Raw genomic sequence first — 20,890 nt, 5'->3', positions numbered from 1 at the left:
AGCTCATTGATACAGTTGCTAGAAATCAGCATCTGTACCTAAGCAGTGACCCTTCCATAAAAGAAGAGGCTAAAACAGTAACTGCTGAACTCAGTCCTGCAGAGTAAGCTGCTGAATTCAATCAGCAATTGGATTTTCTAACAAAGCAGTTAGCTGAATTCAAAGATAAACTACAAGAGACAAGGATGGCTAATATAAACATGGAAGTACAATTAAAATAAACAAAGCAGCAGCTGTCAAAACAAATAACAGAAGAATGCCAAGCAGTTCAATTAAGAAGCGGGAAAGCACTAAATACCCCACTTCAAAGCAGCAGGAAACCAAGAAATGAGCAAACCACCCAAAATCCATCTGAGGACAGTAAGAGCCCAGGGAAAAATAATTCTGGCGGTAAAATGCCAGAAGTTGGGTGGAAGGCTGGCGCTGAACGCCCAGACCATGCTCAGGACTGGCGTTCAACGCCAGAAACAAGCAAGGATCTGGCGTTGAACGCCTAAAAGAAGCACAGTTCTGGCGTTCAGACGCCAGGAACAGATGAGGAGCTGGCGTCTAACGTCACTCCAGCTTCTAACTATGGCACTCAATTGCCAGTGAGGGATCAGACACACACAAGTGCTGATGACAACCCATCTAAAAAGGCTTCTTCAACCACTTCTGTAGGAAATAAACCTACAGCAACTGAGGTTGAGGAATATAAAGCCAAGATACCTTATCCTCAAAAACTCTGCCAAGAGGAGCAGGATAAGCAATTTGCTCGCTTTACAGATTATCTCAGGACTCTTGAAATAAAGATTCCATTTGCAGAGGCACTTGAGCAAATACCTTCTTATGCCAAGTTCATGAAAGAGATCTTGAGTCATAAGAAGGATTGGAGAGACACTGAAAGAGTTCTCCTCACTTAAGAATGCAGTGCAGTCATTCTAAAAAGCTTTCCTAAAAAGCTTAAAGACCCTGGGAGTTTTCTGATACCATGCACATTAGAAGGTAATTGCACCAAGATAGCTCTATGTGATCTTAGGACAAGCATCAACCTAATACCTGCATCCACTATCAGAAAGCTTGGTTTAACTAAAGAAGTTAAACCAACCCGAATATGTCTCCAACTTGCTAATGGCTCCATTAAATACCCATCAGGCGTGATTGAAGACATGATTGTCAGAGTTGGGCCATTCGCCTTTCCCACTGACTTTGTAGTGCTGGAAATGGAGGAGCACAAGAGTGCTACTCTCATTCTAGGAAGACCCTTCCTAGCAACTGGACGAACTCTCATTGATGTCCAACAGGGGGAAATAACCCTGAGAGTCAATGAGGATGAGTTTAAGTTGAATGCTATCAAAGCCATGCAGCATCCAGACACATCAAAAGACTGCATGAAAGTTGATCTTATTGACTCTTTGGTAGAAGAGATCAACGTGGCTGAGAGTCTCGAATCAGAGTTGGAAGACATCTTTAAAGATGTTCAGCCTGATTTGGAGGATTCAGAGGAAATGAAAGAGCCTCTGAAATTTCCTCTGGAAGAGGAAAAACCTCCTAAACCCGAGCTCAAACCATTACCACCATCCCTGAAATATGCATTTTTGGGAGAAGGTGACACTTTTCCAGTGATCATAAGCTCTGCCTTAAATCCACAGGAAGAGGAAGCACTGATTCAAGTGCTAAGGACACACAAGACAGCCCTTGGGTGGTCCATAGGTGACCTTAAGGGCATAAGCCCAGCTAGATGCATGCACAAAATCTTATTGGAGGATAATGCTAAACCAGTGGTTCAACCACAGAGGCGGCTAAATCCAGCCATGAAGAAAGTGGTGCAGAAAGAGGTCACCAAATTACTGGAGGCTGGGATTATTTATCCTATTTCTGATAGCCTCTGGGTGAGCCCTGTTCAAGTTGTCCCCAAAAAGGGAGGCATGGCAGTGGTTCATAATGAAAAGAATGAACTGGTTCCTACAAGAACAGTTACAGGGTGGCGCATGTGTATGGACTACAGAAGGCTCAATACAACCACCAGAAAGGATCATTTTCCTTTACCATTCATAGACCAGATGCTAGAAAGACTGGCAGGTCATGATTATTACTGCTTTTTGGATGGCTACTCAGGCTATAATCAGATTGCAGTAGATCCCCAGGATCAAGAGAAAACAGCATTCACATGTCCATCTGGAGTGTTTACTTATAGAAGGATGCCATTTGGGCTGTGTAATGCGCCTGCAACCTTCCAGAGATGCATGATCTCTATTTTCTCTGATATGGTGGAAAAATTTCTGGAAGTCTTCATGGATGATTTCTCAGTATATGGAGACTCATTCAGCTCCTGTCTTGATCACCTGAAACTAGTTCTGAAAAGATGCCAAGAGACCAACCTGGTTTTAAACTGGGAAAAATGTCACTTTATGGTGACTGAAGGGATTGTCCTTGGGCATAAAATTTCAAACAAGGGAATAGAGGTGGATCAAGCAAAAATAGAGGTAATTGAAAAATTACCACCACCTGCCAAGGTTATGGCAATCAGAAGCTTTCTGGGGCATGCAAAATTCTATAGGAGGTTTATAAAGGATTTTTCAAAAATTGCAAAATCTCTGAGCAATCTGCTAGCTGCTAACACGCCATTTGTGTTTGACACAGAGTGTCTGCAGGCGTTTGAAACGCTGAAAGCCAAGCTGGTCACAGCACCAGTTATTTCTGCACCAGACTGGACATTACCATTTGAGCTAATGTGTGATGCCAGTGATCACGCCATTGGTGCAGTACTGGGGCAGAGGCATGACAAGCTTCTGCATGTCATTTATTATGCTAGCTGCGTTTTAAATGATGCCCTGAAAAATTACACAACCACAGAAAAAGAATTGCTTGCAGTGGTTTATGCCATTGACAAGTTTAGATCATACTTGGTAGGATCAAAGGTGATTGTGTATACTGACCATGCTGCTCTTAAATATCTACTCACAAAACAGGATTCAAAACCCAGGCTCATAAGATGGGTGTTGCTTCTGCAAGAGTTTGATATAGAAATAAGAGACAGAAAAGGGACAGAGAACCAAGTGGCTGATCATCTATCCCGGATAGAGTCAATAGAAGGGACGTCATTCCCCTCTCTTGAAATCTCTAAGACCTTTCTGGATGAGCAATTGTTTGCCATTCAGGAAACACCATGGTTTGCAGACATTGCAAACTACAAAACTGCAAGGTTCATTCCCAAGGAGTACAACAGGCAACAAAAGAAAAAATTAATTACTGATGCAAAGTACTACTTATGGGATGAACCCTATCTCTTTAAGAGATGTGCAGATGGCATAATCCGTAGGTGTGTGCCTAAAGAAGAAGCACAAAGGATCTTATGGCATTGCCATGGGTCACAATATGGAGGTCATTTCAGAGGTGAGCGAACAGCCACCAAGGTCCTCCAATGTGGCTTCTACTGGCCTACACTCTACAGAGATTTCTGAGAGTTTGTACGTAACTGTGACAGTTGCCAGAGAGCTGGTAATTTGCCTCACAGTTACGCCATGCCTCAACAAGGAATCTTAGAGATTGAGTTGTTTGATGTATGGGGTATTGTTTTCATGGGGCCTTTCCCACCGTCATACTCAAACACTTATATTCTGGTGGCAGTTGACTATGTATCAAAATGGGTTGAGGCAATTGCCACACCCACCAATGATACTAAAACAGTGCTGAAATTCCTCCAGAAACATATATTCAGTAGGTTTGGTGTCCCCAGGGTACTAATCAGTGATGGGGGCACTCACTTTTGCAACAAATAGCTTTACTCTGCCATGGTCCAGTATGGGATTCGCCACAAGGTGGCACGAAGCTTGGATGATTGATGAGTGGATATTTTATACGCTTTTTGGGGTTAATTTCATATAGTTTTTAGTGTGTTTTAGTTAGTTTTTAGTTTATTTTCAGTAGTTTCTAGGCAAAATTCATATTTCTGGACTTTACTATGAGTTTGTGTGTTTTTCTGTAATTTCAGGTATTTTCTGGCTGAAATTGAGGGAGCTGAGCAGAAATCTGATTCAGGCTAAAAAAGGACTGCTGATGCTGTTGGATCCTGACCTCGTTGCACTCGGAATAGATTTTCTGGAGCTACAGGACTCCAAATGGCACGCTTCTAATTGCGTTGGAAAGTAGACATCCATGGCTTTCCAGCAATATATAATAGTTTATACTTTGCTCAAGGATAGACGACGTAAACTGGTGTTCAACGCCAGTTCCATGTTGCAGTCTGGCGTCCAGCGCCAGAAACAAGTTACATGTTGGAGTTCAACGCCAGAAACAGGTTACAACCTGGCGTTGAACGCCCAAAACAGCCCATGCACGTGAGAAGCTTAAGTCTCAGCCCCAGCACACACCAAGTGGGCTCCAGAAGTGGATTTCTGCACCATCTATCATAGTTTACTCATTTTCTGTAAACCTAGGTTACTAGTTTAGTATTTAAACAATTTTTAAAGATTTATTTTGGATCTCATGACATTTTTAGATCAAAACTTTGTACCTTTTGATGGCATGAGTCTCTAAACTCCATTGTTGGGGGTGAGGAGCTCTGCTGTGTCTCGATGAACTAATGCAAGTATTTCTGTTTTCCATTCAAACATGCGTGTTCCTATCTAAGATATCCATTCGCACTTCAATATGAATGTGATGAACGTGACAATCATCATCATTCCTCCATGAACGCGTACCTGACAACCACTTACGTTCCACCGTAGAATGAATGAATATCTCTTAGATCTCTTAATCAGAATCTTCGTGGTATAAGCTAGATTGATGGCAGCATTCAAGAGAATCCAGAAAGTCTAAACCTTGTCTGTGGTATTCCGAGTAGGATTTAGGGATTGAATGACTGTGACGAGCTTCAAACTCGCGAGTGCTGGGCGTAGTGACAGACGCAAAAGGATAGTAAATCCTATTCCGGTACGATTGAGAACCTGCAGATGATTAGCCGTGCGGTGACAGCGCATCTGGACCCTTTTCACTGGAAGGATGGATGGTAGCCATTGACAACGGTGATCCACCAACACACAGCTTGCCATAGGAGGACGCGCGTGCGTGAATAAGAGAACAGAGGAAAGAAGAATTTCAGAAGACAAAGCATCTCCAAAACTCCAACATATTCTCCATCATTGCATACAAGTATAATTTGTGTTCTGCCCTTTTATTCCTTGCAATCAAATTTGATAAGTGAATTATTTTATTGTTTTTCTGACTAAGAGTTACAAGATAACCATAGATTGCTTCAAGCCAACAATCTCTGTGGGATCGACCCTTACTCACGTAAGGTATTACTTGGACGACCCAGTGCACTTGCTGGTTAGTGGTACGAGTTGTAAAAAGTGTGATTTACAATTCGTGCACCAAGTTTTTGGCGCCGTTGCCGGGGATTGTTTGAGTTTGGACAACTGACGGTTTATTTTGTTGCTTAGATTAGGAAAAAATTTTCTTTTTGGTTTAGAGTCTTTTATTATTTATACCTTATTAAAACACTTTAAATTTATAGCTCAATTAGCTAGAGCGTGGTGCTCATGTTCTTAGTAATTGGCTATCCTATTTTTAAAATCTTTTTCAAAAATAATTTTTCTTTGAATAAATCTTGTGCCAAAATTTAAGTTTGGTGTTTTCTTGTTGATTTTTCTTTGTTTTTCGAAAATTTTAGTTTGGTTTTCTAAAAATTTTAAGTTTGGTGTTCTTTCTTCCTGTTCTTGTGTTCTTGTGAGTCTTCAAAGTGTTATTGAGTTTCCTTGTGTCTTGATCTTAAAATTTTTAAGTTTGGTGTTCCTTGGTGTTTTCCCTCCAAAGTTTTCAAAAACAAGGAGCATTAGATCTAAAAATTTTAAATCTTGGGCTATCTTATTGTTTCTCTCTTTCCTCTTTAAATTCAAAAATATCTTTTCTCTCTATTTTTAAAACAAATTTTCGAAATTTATTTTTAAAATTCAGATTTTTTTTCAAAATTTAAAATCTTTTTCAAATCATATCCTTTTCAAAACTTCCTGATCACTTTCTCTCTCCTCATTTTTTCGAAAATCTTCACCTATTTTTTATTTATTTTATTTTAATTTATTTTATTTTCAAAATAATTAAATAAATAAATAAATAAATAAAAATAAATTTTTATTTTACATCATCTCCCTTTCTCCATCATGGATCTAAGTGGAAATGAACAGTCCAAGAGGACTCTGGGGTCATATGCTAACCCCTCTACTGCTTCATATGGGAGTAGTATCTGCATACCCTCCATTGGAGTCAATAGCTTTGAGTTGAATCCTCAGCTCATTACCATGGTGCAGCAAAGCTGCCAGTATTCCGGTCTTCAACATGAAGAACCTACAGAGTTTCTGGCACAGTTTTTACAAATTGCTGACACAGTACATGATAAAGAAGTAGATCAGGATGTCTACAGATTATTACTGTTTCCATTTGCTGTAAAAGACCAAGCCAAGAGGTGGTTAAATAACCAACCTAAGGCTAGCATAAGGACATGAAAACAGCTGACAGAAAAATTCCTGAATCAATACTTTCCTCCAAAACGGATGACACAGCTAAGGCTGGACATCCAAGGCTTTAAACAAGGAGATAATGAATCTCTTTATGATGCTTGGGAGAGATACAGAGAGATGCTACGAAAATGTCCCTCTGAAATATTTTCAGAGTGGGTTCAGTTAGACATCTTCTATTATGGGCTTACAGAAAGAGCTCAGATCTCTCCAGATTACTCAGCTGGTGGATCTATCCACATGAGAAAGACAATTGAAGAAGCTCAAGAGCTCATTGATACAGTTGCTAGAAATCAGCATCTGTACCTAAGCAGTGACCCTTCCATGAAAGAAGAGGCTAAAACAGTAACTGCTGAACTCAGTCCTGTAGAGCAAGCTGCTGAATTCAATCAGCAATTGGATTTTCTAACAAAGCAGTTAGTTGAATTCAAGGATAAACTACAAGAGACAAGGATGGCTAATATAAACATGGAAGTAAAATTAAAGCAAATAAAGCAGCAGCTGTCAAAACAAATAACAGAAGAATGCCAAGCAGTTCAATTAAGAAGTGGGAAAGCACTTAATACCCCACTTCAAGGCAGCAGGAAACCAAGAAATGAGAAAACCACCCAAAATCCATCTGAGGACAGTAAGAGCCCAAGGGAAAAATAATTCTGGCTCTAAAACGCCAGAAGTTGGGTGGAAGGCTGGCGCTGAATGCCCAGACATGCTCAGGACTGGCGTTCAACGCCAGAAACAAGCAAGGATCTGGCGTTGAATGCCCAAAAGAAGACATCTTTAAGGATGTCTAGCTTGATTTGGAGGATTCAAAGAAAATGAAAGAGCCTCTGAAATTTCCTCTGGAAGAGGAAAAACCTCCTAAACCCGAGCTCAAACCATTACCACCATCCCTGAAATATGCATTTCTGGGAGAAGGTGACACTTTTCCAGTGATCATAAGCTCTGCTTTAAATCCACAGGAAGAGGAAGCACTTATTCAAGTGCTAAGGACAAACAAGACTGCCCTTGGGTGGTCCATAGGTGACCTTAAGGGCATAAGCCCAGCTAGATGCATGCACAAAATCTTATTGGAGGATAATGCTAAACCAGTGGTTCAACCACAGAGGCGGCTAAATCTAGCCATGAAGAAAGTGGTGCAGAAAGAGGTCACCAAATTACTGGAGGCTGGGATTATTTATCCTATTTTGGATAGCCCCTGGGTGAGCCATGTTCAAGTTGTCCCCAAAAAGGGAGGCATGACAGTGGTTCATAATGAAAAGAATGAACTGGTTCCTACAAGAACAGTTACAGGGTGGCGCATGTGTATTGACTACAGAAGGCTCAATACAGCCACCAGAAAGGATCATTTTCCTTTACGTATCATAGACCATATGCTAGAAAGATTGGCAGGTCATGATTATTACTGCTTTTTGAATGGCTACTCAGGCTATAACCAGATTGTAGTAGATCCCCAGGATCAAGAGAAAACAACATTCACATGTCCATCTGGAGTGTTTGCTTATAGAAGGATGCCATTTGGGCTGTGTAATGCGCCTGTAACCTTCCAGAGATGCATGCTCTCTATTTTCTCTGATATGGTGGAAACATTTCTGGAAGTCTTCATGGATGACTTCTCAGTATATGGAGACTCATTCAGCTCCTGTCTTGATCACCTGAAACTAGTTCTGAAAAGATGCCAAGAGACTAACCTGGTTTTAAACTGGGAAAAATGTCACTTTATGGTGACTGAAGGGATTGTCCTTGGGCATAAAATTTCAAACAAGGGAATAGAGGTGGATCAAGCAAAAATAGAGGTAATTGAAAAATTACCACCACCTGCCAATGTTAAGGCAATCAGAAGCTTTCTGGGTCATGCAGGATTCTATAGGAGGTTTATAAAGGATTTTTCAAAAATCGCAAAATCTCTGAGCAATCTGCTAGCTGCTGACACGCCATTTGTGTTTGACACAGAGTGCCTGCAGGCGTTTGAAATGCTGAAAGCTAAGCTGGTCACAGCACCAGTCATTTCTGCACCAGACTGGACGTTACCATTTGAGCTAATGTGTGATGCCAGTGATCACGCCATTGGTGCAGTATTGGGACAGAGGCATGACAAGCTTCTGCATGTCATTTATTATGCTAGTCACGTTTTAAATGATGCTCAGAAAAATTACACAACCACAGAAAAAGAATTACTTGCAGTGGTTTACGCCATTGACAAGTTCAGATCATACTTAGTAGGATCAAAAGTGATTGTGTATACTGATCATGCTGCTCTTAAATATCTACTCACAAAGCAGGATTCAAAACCCAGGCTCATCAGATGGGTGTTGCTTCTGCAAGAGTTTGATATAGAAATAAGAGACAGAAAAGGGACAGAGAACCAAGTGGCTGATCATCTGTCCCGGATAGAGCCAGTAGAAGGGACGCCCCTCCCCTCTCTTGAGATCTCTGAGACTTTTCCGGATGAGCATTTATTTGCCATTCAGGAAACACCATGGTTTGCCGATATTGCAAACTATAAAGCTGCAAGGTTCATACCCAAGGAGTACAACAGGATACAAAAGAAGAAATTAATTACTGATGCAAAGTACTACTTGTGGGATGAACCCTATCTCTTTAAGAGATGTGCAGACGGAATAATCCGTAGGTGTGTGCCTAGAGAAGAAGCATAGAGGATCCTATGGCATTGCCATGGATCACAATATGGAGGCCATTTCGGAGGTGAGCGAACAGCCACCAAGGTCCTCCAATGTGGTTTCTATTGGCCCACACTCTATAAAGATTCCCGAGAGTTTGTACGTAACTGTGATAGTTGCCAAAGAGCTGGCAATCTGCCTCATGGTTACGCCATGCCTCAACAAGGAATCTTGGAGATTGAGTTGTTTGACGTATGGGGAATTGACTTCATGGGACCTTTCCCACCATCATACTCAAACACTTATATTCTGGTGGCAGTTGATTATGTATCAAAATGGGTTGAGGCCATTGCCACACCCACCAATGATACTGAGACAGTGCTGAAGTTCCTCCAGAAACATATCTTTAGCAGATTTGGTGTCCCTAGAGTACTAATCAGTGATGGGGGCACTCACTTCTGTAATAAACAGCTTTACTCTGTCATGGTTCGGTATGGAATTTGCCACAAGGTGGCTACTCCATATCATCCACAAACTAATGGGCAAGCTGAAGTCTCTAACAGAGAATTAAAGAGAATCCTAGAACGGATAGTAAATACCCGTAGAAAGGATTGGGCATGGAGTTTGGATGATGCTCTGTGGGCTTACAGAACAGCATTCAAGACCCCTATAGGGACCTCTCCATACCAACTGGTGTATGGTAAGGCATGTCACCTGCCCGTGGAACTGGAACATAAGGCCTACTGGGCAACCAGATTCCTAAACTTTGATGCCAAATTAGCAGGAGAAAAAAGATTGCTCCAGCTAAATGAGCTAGAGGAGTTTAGATTCACAGCTTTCGAAAATGCCAAGCTTTATAAAGAGAAATAAAAAAAGTGGCATGACAGAAAGCTGTCATCTAGAATCTTTGAACCAGGACAGAAGGTTCTGCTGTTCAAATCTAGACTCAGGCTATTCCCCGAAAAATTGAAATCCCGGTGGAGGGGACCATACGTGATTACAAGCGTACCACCCTATGGTTATGTAGAGCTTCAAGATATTGACTCTGACAAGAAGTTCATTGTTAATGGACAGAGAATCAAGCACTATCTTGAAGACAATGTTGAGCAAGAGTGCTCAAGGTTGAAGCTAGATTAAAAGCTCAGCAAGGTCCAGCTAAGGACATTAAAGAAGCGCTTGTTGGGAGGCAACCCAATTTTTATTTATTTTCATGGTTTTTCATGTTTTATTAGGTTCATGATCATGTGGAGTCACAAAATAAATATTAAAAATTGAAAACGGAATCAAAAACAGCAGAAGAAAAATCACACCCTGGAGGAAGCACCTGTCTGGCGTTCAATGCCAGAACAGAGCATGGTTCTGGCGCTGAACGCCCAAAATGGGCAACATCCTGGCGCTGAACGCCCAGAACAAGCATGGTTCTGGCGTTCAACGCCAGAAATGGCTAGTAAATGGGCGTTGAACACCCAAAATGGGCACCAACCTGGCGCTGAACGCCCAGAGTTGTGTGTAAGGGCATTTTGCATGCCTAAATTGGTGCAGGGATGTAAATGCCTTGACACCTCAAGATCTGTGGACCTCACAGGATCATTTCAAGATCTGTGGACCCCACAGGATCCCCACCTTCCCTCCTCATAATCCTAGTTTAATTATGTGAAGGATCTATAGCTCAGTGGTAGAACATGTGGCTGCAAATCAAGAGATCCCTGAGATACCTCAGGGGATGCACTTCCCTCCACATAATTATTGGAAGCAACTGAGGATAGAAATACCAAAAATCACTAGGAATCAAGCCACAAAGGCAAGGAAGAGACATAAAAGAGCTCAAGAACATCATTGGTTCCTCAAGAAGGAAATGCCATCATCACTAAGGTGGACTCGTTCCTTGTTCTTACTTTCTCTGTTTTTCGTTTTCTCTATGATAAGTGCTTATCTATGTTTGTGTCTTCATTACATGATCATTAGTAATAATTAGTGTCTATTTTGATTTTATCCCCAATTAAGTTATAGTCTATTTTTCTCATCATCAGCAAAAATGAATAAAATAGTAGATCTTTTGAATAAGAGGCAATAAAATTTCGAGTTTTTAATAAGAAAAATTCTAATTAGTAACATGTGGTGGCAACGCTTTCTGTCTTCTGAATGAATGCTTGAACAATGCATATGTCTTTTGAATTTGTTGTTTAAGACTGTTAAATATGTTGGCTCTTGAAAGAATGATGAACATGAGACATGTTATTGATAATCTGAAAAATCATAAAAATGATTCTTGAAGCAAGAAAAAGCAGCAAAGAACAAAGCTTGCAGAAAAAAAAATTTATATATATATAATAAAATAGGCGAAAAAAAATAGAAAGAAAAAGAAAAAGCAAGCAGAAAAAGCCAAAAGCTCTTAAAACCAAGAGGCAAGAGCAAAAAGCCAATAACCCTTAAAACCAAAAGGCAAGGGCAAATAAAAAGGATCCCAAGGCTTTGAGCATCAGTGGATAGGAGGGCCTAAAGGAATAAAATCCTGGTCTAAGCGGCTAAACCAAGTTGTCCCTAACCATGTGCTTGTGGCGTGAAGGTGTCAAGTGAAAACTTGAGACTGAGCGGTTAAAGTCAAGGTCCAAAGCAAAAAGAAGAGTGTGCTTAAGAACTCTGGACACCTCTAATTGGGGACTTTAGCAAAGCTGAGTCACAATCTAAAAGGTTCACCCAATTATGTGTCTGTGGCATTTATGTATCCAGTGGTAATACTGGAAAACAAAGTGCTTAGGGCCACGGCCAAGACTCATAAAAAAGCTGTGTTCAAGAATCATCACACTGAAATAGGAGAATCAATAACACTATCTAAATTCTAAGTTCCTATAGATGCCAATCACTCTGAGCTTCAATGGATAAAGTGAGATGCCAAAACTGTTCAGAAGCAAAAAGCTACTAGTCCCGCTCATCTAATTAGAATCTGAACTTCACTTAAAAACTCTGAGATATTATTGCTTCTCAACCTATTAGTCTTCTATTTTATTTGTCTAGTTGCTTGAGAAAAAGCAACAGTTTAAGTTTGGTGTTGTGATGAGCGGATATTTTATACGCTTTTTGGGGTTAATTTCATATAGTTTTGGGTATGTTCTAGTTAGTTTTTAGTCTATTTTCATTAGTTTTTAGGAAAAATTCATATTTCTGGACTTTACTATGAGTTGTGTGTTTTTCTGTAATTTCAGGTATTTTTCTGGCTGAAATTGAAGGAGCTGAGCAAAAATCTGATTCAGGCTAAAAAAGGACTGCTGATGCTGTTGGATTCTGACCTCCCTGCACTCAAAGTGGATTTTCTGGAGCTACCGAACTCGAAATGGCATGCTTAAAATTGCGTTGGAAAGTAGACATCCAGGGCTTTCCAGTAATATATAATAGTCCATACTTTGCACAAGGATAGATGATGTAAACTGGCGTTCAACGCCAGTTCTCTGCCCAATTCTGGCGTCCAGCGCCAGAAAAGGATCAAAAGCTGGAGTTGAACGCCCAAACTGGCACAAAAAATGGCGTTCAACTCCACAAATGGCCTCTGCACGTGAATTGCTTAAATCTCAGCCCCAGCACACACCAAGTGGGCCCCAGAAGTGGATCTCTGCATCATCCATCATAGTTTACTCATTTTTTGTAAACCTAGGCTACTAGTTTAGTATTTAAACAACTTTTAGAGACTTATTTTGCATCTCATGACATTTTAGATCAAAACTTTGTATTCTTTGACGGCATGAGTCTCTAAACTCCATTGTTGGGGGTGAGGAGCTCTGCTGTGTCTCGATGAATTAATGCAAGTATTTCTGTTTTCCATTCAAACACGCTTGTTCCTACCTAAGATGTTCATTCGCGCTTAACTGTGATGAAGGTGATGATTCGTGACACTCATCACCTTCCTCAACCCATGAATGTGTGCCTGACAACCACCTCCGTTCTATATCAGATTGAATGAGTATCTCTTAGATCTCTTAATTAGAATCTTCGTGGTATAAGCTAGAACTGATGGCGGCATTCATGAGAATCCGGAAAGTCTAAACCTTGTCTGTGGTATTCCGAGTAGGATTCAATGATCGAATGACTGTGACGAGCTTCAAACTCGTGAGTGCTGGGCGTTAGTGACAGACGCAAAAGGATAAAGAATCCTATTCCAGTATGATCGAGAACCGACAGATGATTAGCCGTGCTGTGACAGAGCATGTGAGCATATTCTTCACTGAGAGGATGGGATGTAGCCATTGACGACGGTGACCCCCTACATACAGCTTGCCATGGGAGGACGTGCATGCGTGAATCAGAAGACAGAGGAAAGCAGAGATTCAGAAGACAAAGCATCTCCAAAATTCCAACATATTCTCCATTACTGCATAACAAGTAACCTTTAATCCATGTTCTCTTGTTTATTCGCAATTCAACTGATAAACATAATTGACCTCCTGACTAAGATTTACAAGATAGCCATAGATTGCTTCAAACCAACAATCTCCGTGGGATTCGACCCTTACTCACGTGAGGTATTACTTGGACGACCCAGTGCACTTGCTGGTTAGTGGTACAAGTTGTGAAAAGTGTGATTCACAATTTGTGCACCAGCTTGCCATCCTTCGAGAACGTTAGTGACACTCAATATTGTCACTAACATTCCAATGTGCCCCCATGTCTCACGTTAGAGCCCACGTTAACTTAGTTAACGTGGCTCTTTAACGTGGCATTGCTTAGCCATCCCCAACGTTAGTGACAATATTGAGTGTCACTAACGTTGGCTCATCTTTTACTTATCCACGTTAGCTTCCACGTTAACTAAGTTAACGTGGGAGTTAACGTGGCTCATAGTGGCTTGTGTGGCTCCTTCCAACGTTAGTGAAAATGTTGAGTGTCACTAACGTTGGCCATCACCTTCTTCTTCCACGTTAGCCTCCACGTTAACTAAGTTAACGTGGAAGTCAACGTGGCTCCTTGGGGTTGTGTGGTTGCTTCCAACGTTAGTGACAATGTTGGGTGTCACTAACGTTGTCGACCACCCTTGCCTCTTCACGTTAGCTCCCACGTTAACCAAGTTAACGTGGGAGTTAACGTGGCATTGTGCACTTAGGCCAACGTTAGTGACAATGTTGAATGTCACTAACGTTTGCTTCCTTTCCCCCTTTTAACGATAGAGGCCACGTTAACTAAGTTGACGTGGACTCTAACGTGGCCACTTATGAGCATTGGCCAACGTTAGTGATAATGTTAAGTGTCACTAACGTTGGCTCAAATTTCCTTCTTCACATTAGAGTTCACTTTAACTTAGTTAACGTGACTCTTAACGTGGGTAATGATGGCTTCGAGAGCGTTATTGGCAGTCACTTTTCTCATTAACTTTGCAAGTTACCTCCCATTCCTTGCTTCCTTTGGTCCTGAAATCAGGCAATAGAGTGCATCAAAGTTCTAGTCCAAGTCATGGGTAATGCAGCATACAATTTGTCACTAAACTCATGCAAAATTCTCATGAAATCATGTAAAATGCACAATGTATGCTTGAATCCAGGTGTAAGTGAATATATACCCAAAACTAGCTTATTTCCTAAGAAAATGCATGAAACTACCCTAAAAACAGTAAAGAAAAGGTCAGTGAAACTGGCCAAAATGCCCTAGCATCACAACACCAAACTTAAAGCTTGCTTGTCCCTAAGCAAGTACTGGAACAAGAGAATGATGAATGAAATGCCAAGAGAAATGAGTCATTCTTGTGGAAGTCATGTCACTAATTTTATGGTGGTTTCATGCATAGCAACTTAGGTTCATTCCTTCACTGGCTTTCAGACCTTTATCATGCCCTACAATACTCACTTTGCTTACATCCCATGAGACTTTTATTCATTGATCCTTTTATTGTCATTTCAGGGCTTATTGGTGTTCTTCAGGCTAAGTGTTCTGTAAGGGGGCAACTCTTTAAGATAAGCTTTCAGCCAACACTCCCGAACCAATTGGTTCAAGGTGCTAGGTGTTGAGACACCCCTAAGGACTTACTTGCTCAAGTCTCTCCCCCATACATGTACACCACAGGCATATAGTTTATTCTTTTTCTTTTCTTGAGGCCTTGGTGTCCAGCACCTTTTTGGGTTACTAAATGTTCTGTGGTGAAGGTTACTCTTGATAGTGGACTTTCAGCTGATAATCCCAAGTTAGTTAACCCAAGTTACCAAGTGATAAGGCACCCCTAAGAGCTTATTTATCCAAGTAGATCCCTCACACAGGAACACCACAGACACATGCTTCAAGATTTAAAACCATTGGTGCCTAGCCTTATTGCTTAGTCTTTTTCTTTTATTCCTGAACTTTGATTGTTCTTTATTTTTTTATTATTAGGATATTCTTATTTATCTAGTCTCATGGGGTGTGTCTCAAGTATAGTATTCATGACAGATAGTTGTCTTCCCACCTTATGGTTGAACCAACTTAGCTGACTTATGATCACACCAAAAACTCATGAATGCACTTCCATATTATGAACTCCACTCTGGTCTTTTTAAAAACACACTCATTCTCTTTTTCATCTGATTTAAAGGGACAAACATACAAGTAAGCACCATAAAGATGCAGTGACATAAGGACTAGATATCATAAACCTCTTCAACAAGAACTTAAAAGAAGGAATTTAGAAATGTTTAAACTGAAATGGAAGCAAGTTCTATTTCATACAAGATCTTCCTTATTTAAAACATAGAGAAAGATTGACCAAAGAAGGAACTCCACCACCTTTTACTCTTGTGGATGTCCATGCTCTCCTTCTTGATTGCTTGTGCTCCCACTTCCCTTGCCTTTTCCAAGCAGCTTCTTCCAGAAACCACCATCTTCCATCTTCTTCTTGAGTGTCTCCTTTTGCTGTTTCACTTTCCTCTCTTCTTGTTCTACAAAATCTTTTTGGACCTCGTCATATGTAGGGATGGCATAGTGTAGCTGATGCATATTACTGGACATGTAGTTCAACTTGGCTTGAGTTTTGACGTTGAACTCCTCCCGATGTAGTTGTCGTCCTTCATTAAGTATAGTGAACTCATTGAATGCTTTCATCTGGGCTAGTTGTCGCTGATTGAGTTCCTGCAAATGCTTATCTTGACGTTCTTGCCTCTCGGTAACTTGGTGGATGGTTTGAGTGAGCTGGGAGTATTGTTCCTGTTGCTGCTCCATTTGTTGTTTCTTCCCTTCCTTCTTTTAGAACTCGAAGACGCCATGAATGATAGTTAATATGTGAAGGTGGTAAAGTTATGGAGACTTTTGGTTGTTTAGGGTTTTATTGCAATGAAGAGAGTAAGGGGGAAAATATTTGTAATGGAGTAAGGAGTTTCTTGTACCGAAATGAAGAGTTGTGAAGAGTGGGTGATGACCATGAAGGTGGGTACGGAACAAGGGTCATATATAGGGACGTTGTGAGAGAATGGAGGGTGTGGATTGATGGAGTGGTTAGTTGATGGACGGTTGGGGTTATGCATGGACAAAAGACAAGGATCATCACTTTATGATGGAGATTGCTCGGTCTTTTAGGGGTCCCATTTTTCCAATGTTGCATGGCAACATTTTCCAATGTATTCCTTTTTTAGAACAAGTGTGTAGCCCCTCCTTTTGTGGTGTCCGATCCTTCTTTGTTTAGTTGTCCAATCCATCCCTTTTAATGCTTCTTTTCTTTTCCTATAAAGATAAAATAAGAAAAGTAAGACATAATATCAAAAAGACAATTTAGCCTTTACGGCTATAATTAATAAAGAAAAGAAAAGATTAGATTATTTATTCATGAACTCCAACTAACTAACTAACTGTGTATCCTTATATGCATTTTGGTGGCACCATAGGGTGACACCAAACTTAATTTGAAGCACTGTGATGAAAAGTTCTTGTTCAAAGCTCCAAGACTAGCATGCTCTCTGTTGCATTCATGCTTTCTTGGTACGCTTTGAACACCAAACTTGTTCTTCACTATATACTGCAATATAAGGACTTCACCAAGTTTGGGTTGGAATTCATGAATATTGACTTATTCAATAGTAACAGCTAATAAAACATGGGTTGCCTCCCATGAAGCGCTTCTTTAGCGTCACTAGCTTGACGTTTCTCCTTCATCAGGGAGGTTGATAATGCTTTAAGTCCTCCCCTCTTGCCTTGGACTTATATCCATTGGTTGTATCAATGATCTCCACATGTTCTAAGGAGAGGACTCTGTTAATAGTGAAGACCTTAGTTAACTGAGATGGTATAGTGGGGAGATCAGGGGGGATATCTGGGAAGTAAGCTGAGATCACTTTATCTCCTGGAGAGAAATCTTCTGTAGGGATCTTCTTGTTCCTCCACCCCCTTGGTACCTTCTTCTTTGTCTCTTTTGATGCTTCTCTGCTCTTGGCGACTTCTTCTTCTAAGTGAATTTTGTTGTTGTCTTCACATGCCTCTGGTGGTTTAGGTTCCTCCAGCTTCTCCTTGAGCTGTGACGATTGCTGTTTGCCTTGTTCATCATTCAGTGGGGTTTTCGGATGCGTTGGTGGTGCCTCAGTGCTTGTTTCCTCTGCCAGCATCTCATTATGATCATTGCTTGGTTCTTTATTTTCTTGGTCAGCTTCTTGGGAGAGTTTGAAGACATTGAAGCTGAGTTGTTCATCATGGATCCTCAATATTAGCTCCCCTCGCTCCACATCTATGAGTGCTCTGGCTGTAGCTAGGAATGGTCTTCCCAATATGATTGGGTGAGTGTGACTCTCTTCCATGTCCAAGATGACAAAGTCTGTGGGAAGAAAGTATTTCCCCACCTTTAACAACACGTTTTCCACCACCCCTCTTGCTTGTTTTTTAGTTTTGTCAGCCAGCCTGATGACTACATCTGTGGGCAATATCTCATTGATCTGCAGTCTCTTCACCAGGGATAAGGGCATTAAATTGATGCTTGCTCCCAAGTCGCAGAGTTCTCTGTCAAACATTGTTTCTCCTATGGCACAGGGGACATGAAAACTCCCTGGATCTTTTCTTTTCGTAGGCAACTGCAGTTGAATGAGGGCACTGCACTTCTTGTTCATCACTATAATTTGGCCTCCCTTGAGTGAGCTTTTCCTAGGAAGCAGCTCCTTCATATACTTGATGTATGCAGGCATTTGTTGGATAGTCTTGATGAATGGTATGTTCACATGCAACGATGCAAACAAGTCAAGGAATCTTGAGTATATTCCCTTCTCCACAGCACCATTGAGCAGTTGGGGAAAAGGTGCATAGAGTCTCAACAGCTCCTGTTTTGAGATTTCTGGTTCTTGGTAATCTTTTTCCACCTCCTCTACTAAGGTATTTTCAGGTTGTTCTGACAGCTTGCTTGGCTTGTCCTCAATCTCTTTATCACTTATAGTGACCATCTTGCAATCTTCCCATCTTACTTTCTTTGTTTCACCTCTTGGATTCTTCTCTGTGTCACTTGGGAATCCATCTGTGGGTTTGCGAATTTGCTCAGAGAGATATCCTACTTGAGATTCCAACCTCTTGATTGTGTCTCCCTGGTTCTTGAAACTGGCTCGCACTTCCTCCTTGAACACCTTGTTGTCTTGGATATCCTTGCATATGCCTTTAAGTAGATTTTCAATCCTTGAGATTCTTTCATCAAGTGATGATAAGTCAGGCTGAGGAGGGTTATTCTGGCCTTAATATGAATGTGGAGAGGTGTTGTTATTGGGATGTTGATATGGTCTAGAGGTGAAGTGTTGGTGGGCTGCATTGTTTGGATTTGGGCGCCTTTGATCAAGGCTTTGGTCTTGTTGATTTCCCCACCCAAAGTTTGGGTGATTCCTCCATCCAGGGTTGTAGTTCTTGGTGTATGGATCATGGTTTTGCCTTGGTGAATTCCCAATGTAGTTAGCTTGCTCCTGGCTACCCTCTGCTTCTTCATTCACTCCTTCTTGGTTGTTGATGAAGTGGAGATTGCTGCTACTTGGTTCCTCTCCATCTTCTTGGTGAGGTTAGCCAGCTGTTGGGTAATGAGCTTGTTTTGGGCCAGCAGAGCATCTACATTGTTTAGCTCCATTACTCCTCTTGTGTTCCCTCTTTTGGAAGCATAGAAGTATTCGTTCTCTGCTACTGTTTCAATGACATTGATGGCTTCCTCAATAGTCTTCTTCTTGTTCAAAGATCCTCCGGATGAATGGTCTACAGCCTTCTTTGACTTATAAGACAGCCCTTCATAGAAAATGTGCAGCTGCACCCATTCATTGAACATATCTGGTGGGCAACTCCTTGTTAGGTCTTTAAACCTCTCCCATGCTTCATATAGAGTCTCACCATCTTGTTGCAAAAAAGTTTGGACCTCAGCTCTCAGCCTATTGATTCGTTGAGGAGGGTAAAATCTTGCTAAGAATTTGTTCACCACGTCTTCCCAAGTTGTCAAGCTTTCCCTTGGGAAAGATTCCAGCCACTTGCTGCCTTATCCCTGAGTGAGAATGGAAATAAGAGCAGTCTATAGGTGTCAGGATGAACACCATTAGACTTCACTGTGTCACATATTCTCAGGAAGGTGGTTAAATGTTGATTTGGGTCCTCTTGGACACTTCCTCCGAACGAATACTTGTTCTGCACAAGGGTGATGAGCTGTGGCTTCAGTTCAAAATTGTTGGCATGGATGGTTGGCTTTTGAATGCTACTTCCACAGTTTCCTGGGTTTGGATTGATGTGAGAGCCTAAAACTCTTCTATCCTCCCCAGCATCATTTGCTCGACCTCTTCCGCCATGGTTGTGAGCCTCTTCTTCATGATGGTTTTCCATGTTTTCTTCCATGTTTGGTTCAAAGCCTTCCTCAAAGTGTTCCTCCTCTTCTTCACCACCTACTACACGTTTTTCTCTTGCCTCCCTCCTTAGTCTAAGGAAGGTTCTCTCAGGTTCAGAATCAAAGGAAGTTGAAGCCCCGCTTCTTCTCCCTGTCATACAACCAACAAGTACAAGCAAAGAGAATAGGTACAGAAAGTATATCTGTCAGAATTACTGTTAGTATGAGTGATGCAATATATCAAATAGTTAGTGGGTTAGTGCGATGAAGTGTAAATAACAAAGAAAAAGTAGGGGAAGGGAAGAAATTAACTAAAACAGGAAGTAAATAACTCAAACAGAAATTTAAATCAAACAAAAATAAAATGCTCAATCTAGTTATCCTCCAATCTAATCATTGTTGATGCACAATCAATCCCCAGCAACGGCACCATAAACTTGATGCACGAAAAACTTCTCTCATAACAAATTTCCTTCGGCAAGTGTACCGAATTTGTCGTCAAGTAAAAACTCACAATAGAGTGTGGTCGAATCCCACAAGGATTGATTGATCAAGCAACTTTAATTAGAGGAATGTTCTAGTTGAGCGAATCAGAAATTGAGTTGAGAATTGCAGAAAATTACATGGCGGGAAAGTAAATGGCAGAAAGTAAATTGCAGAATCTTAAATGGGAATGGGGGAATTGCTCATAAATGTAAATGGCAAAAATTAAAGAGAATGGGTAAGATCAGAAATGGGGAATTCATTGGGCTTAGGAGATGTTGCATTCTCCGGATCAATCTCGTTTTCATCTCTTCATCAATCAATGCACTCATTGATCTCCTTGGAAATCTTAAGTGATTGAATTACAATTTCTTGTAATTGAATCTCTCAAATCTTGATCAATAGCCAATTCCTTGGTCAATTGCTCATGAGAAGAGATGAAGTATGGTCACTGATTATACCACATGCATTTCTCAAATCAAGTATTGAGAGGATTATAGTCACATATCCATCCAAACCCAATTTGGTCCAGC

At 40.9% G+C, this 20,890-nt stretch overlaps 1 non-coding gene across 1 annotated transcript; it reads left to right on the top strand.

Annotated features, from left to right (window-relative positions):
• The first annotated feature begins 19,326 nt into the window (after positions 1–19,326).
• On the top strand, positions 19,327–19,433 carry LOC112732080 (small nucleolar RNA R71). Its single transcript, XR_003167819.1, has one exon. It is a non-coding gene; the product is annotated as a small nucleolar RNA R71 (small nucleolar RNA).
• The last annotated feature ends 1,457 nt before the right edge of the window (positions 19,434–20,890 follow it).

Source organism: Arachis hypogaea, chromosome 12, assembly GCF_003086295.3.
Source record: "Arachis hypogaea cultivar Tifrunner chromosome 12, arahy.Tifrunner.gnm2.J5K5, whole genome shotgun sequence".
Lineage (NCBI taxonomy): Eukaryota > Viridiplantae > Streptophyta > Magnoliopsida > Fabales > Fabaceae > Arachis > Arachis hypogaea.
Note: the sequence above shows the minus strand (reverse complement) of the source record. Positions and strands in the feature narration are given on the sequence as shown.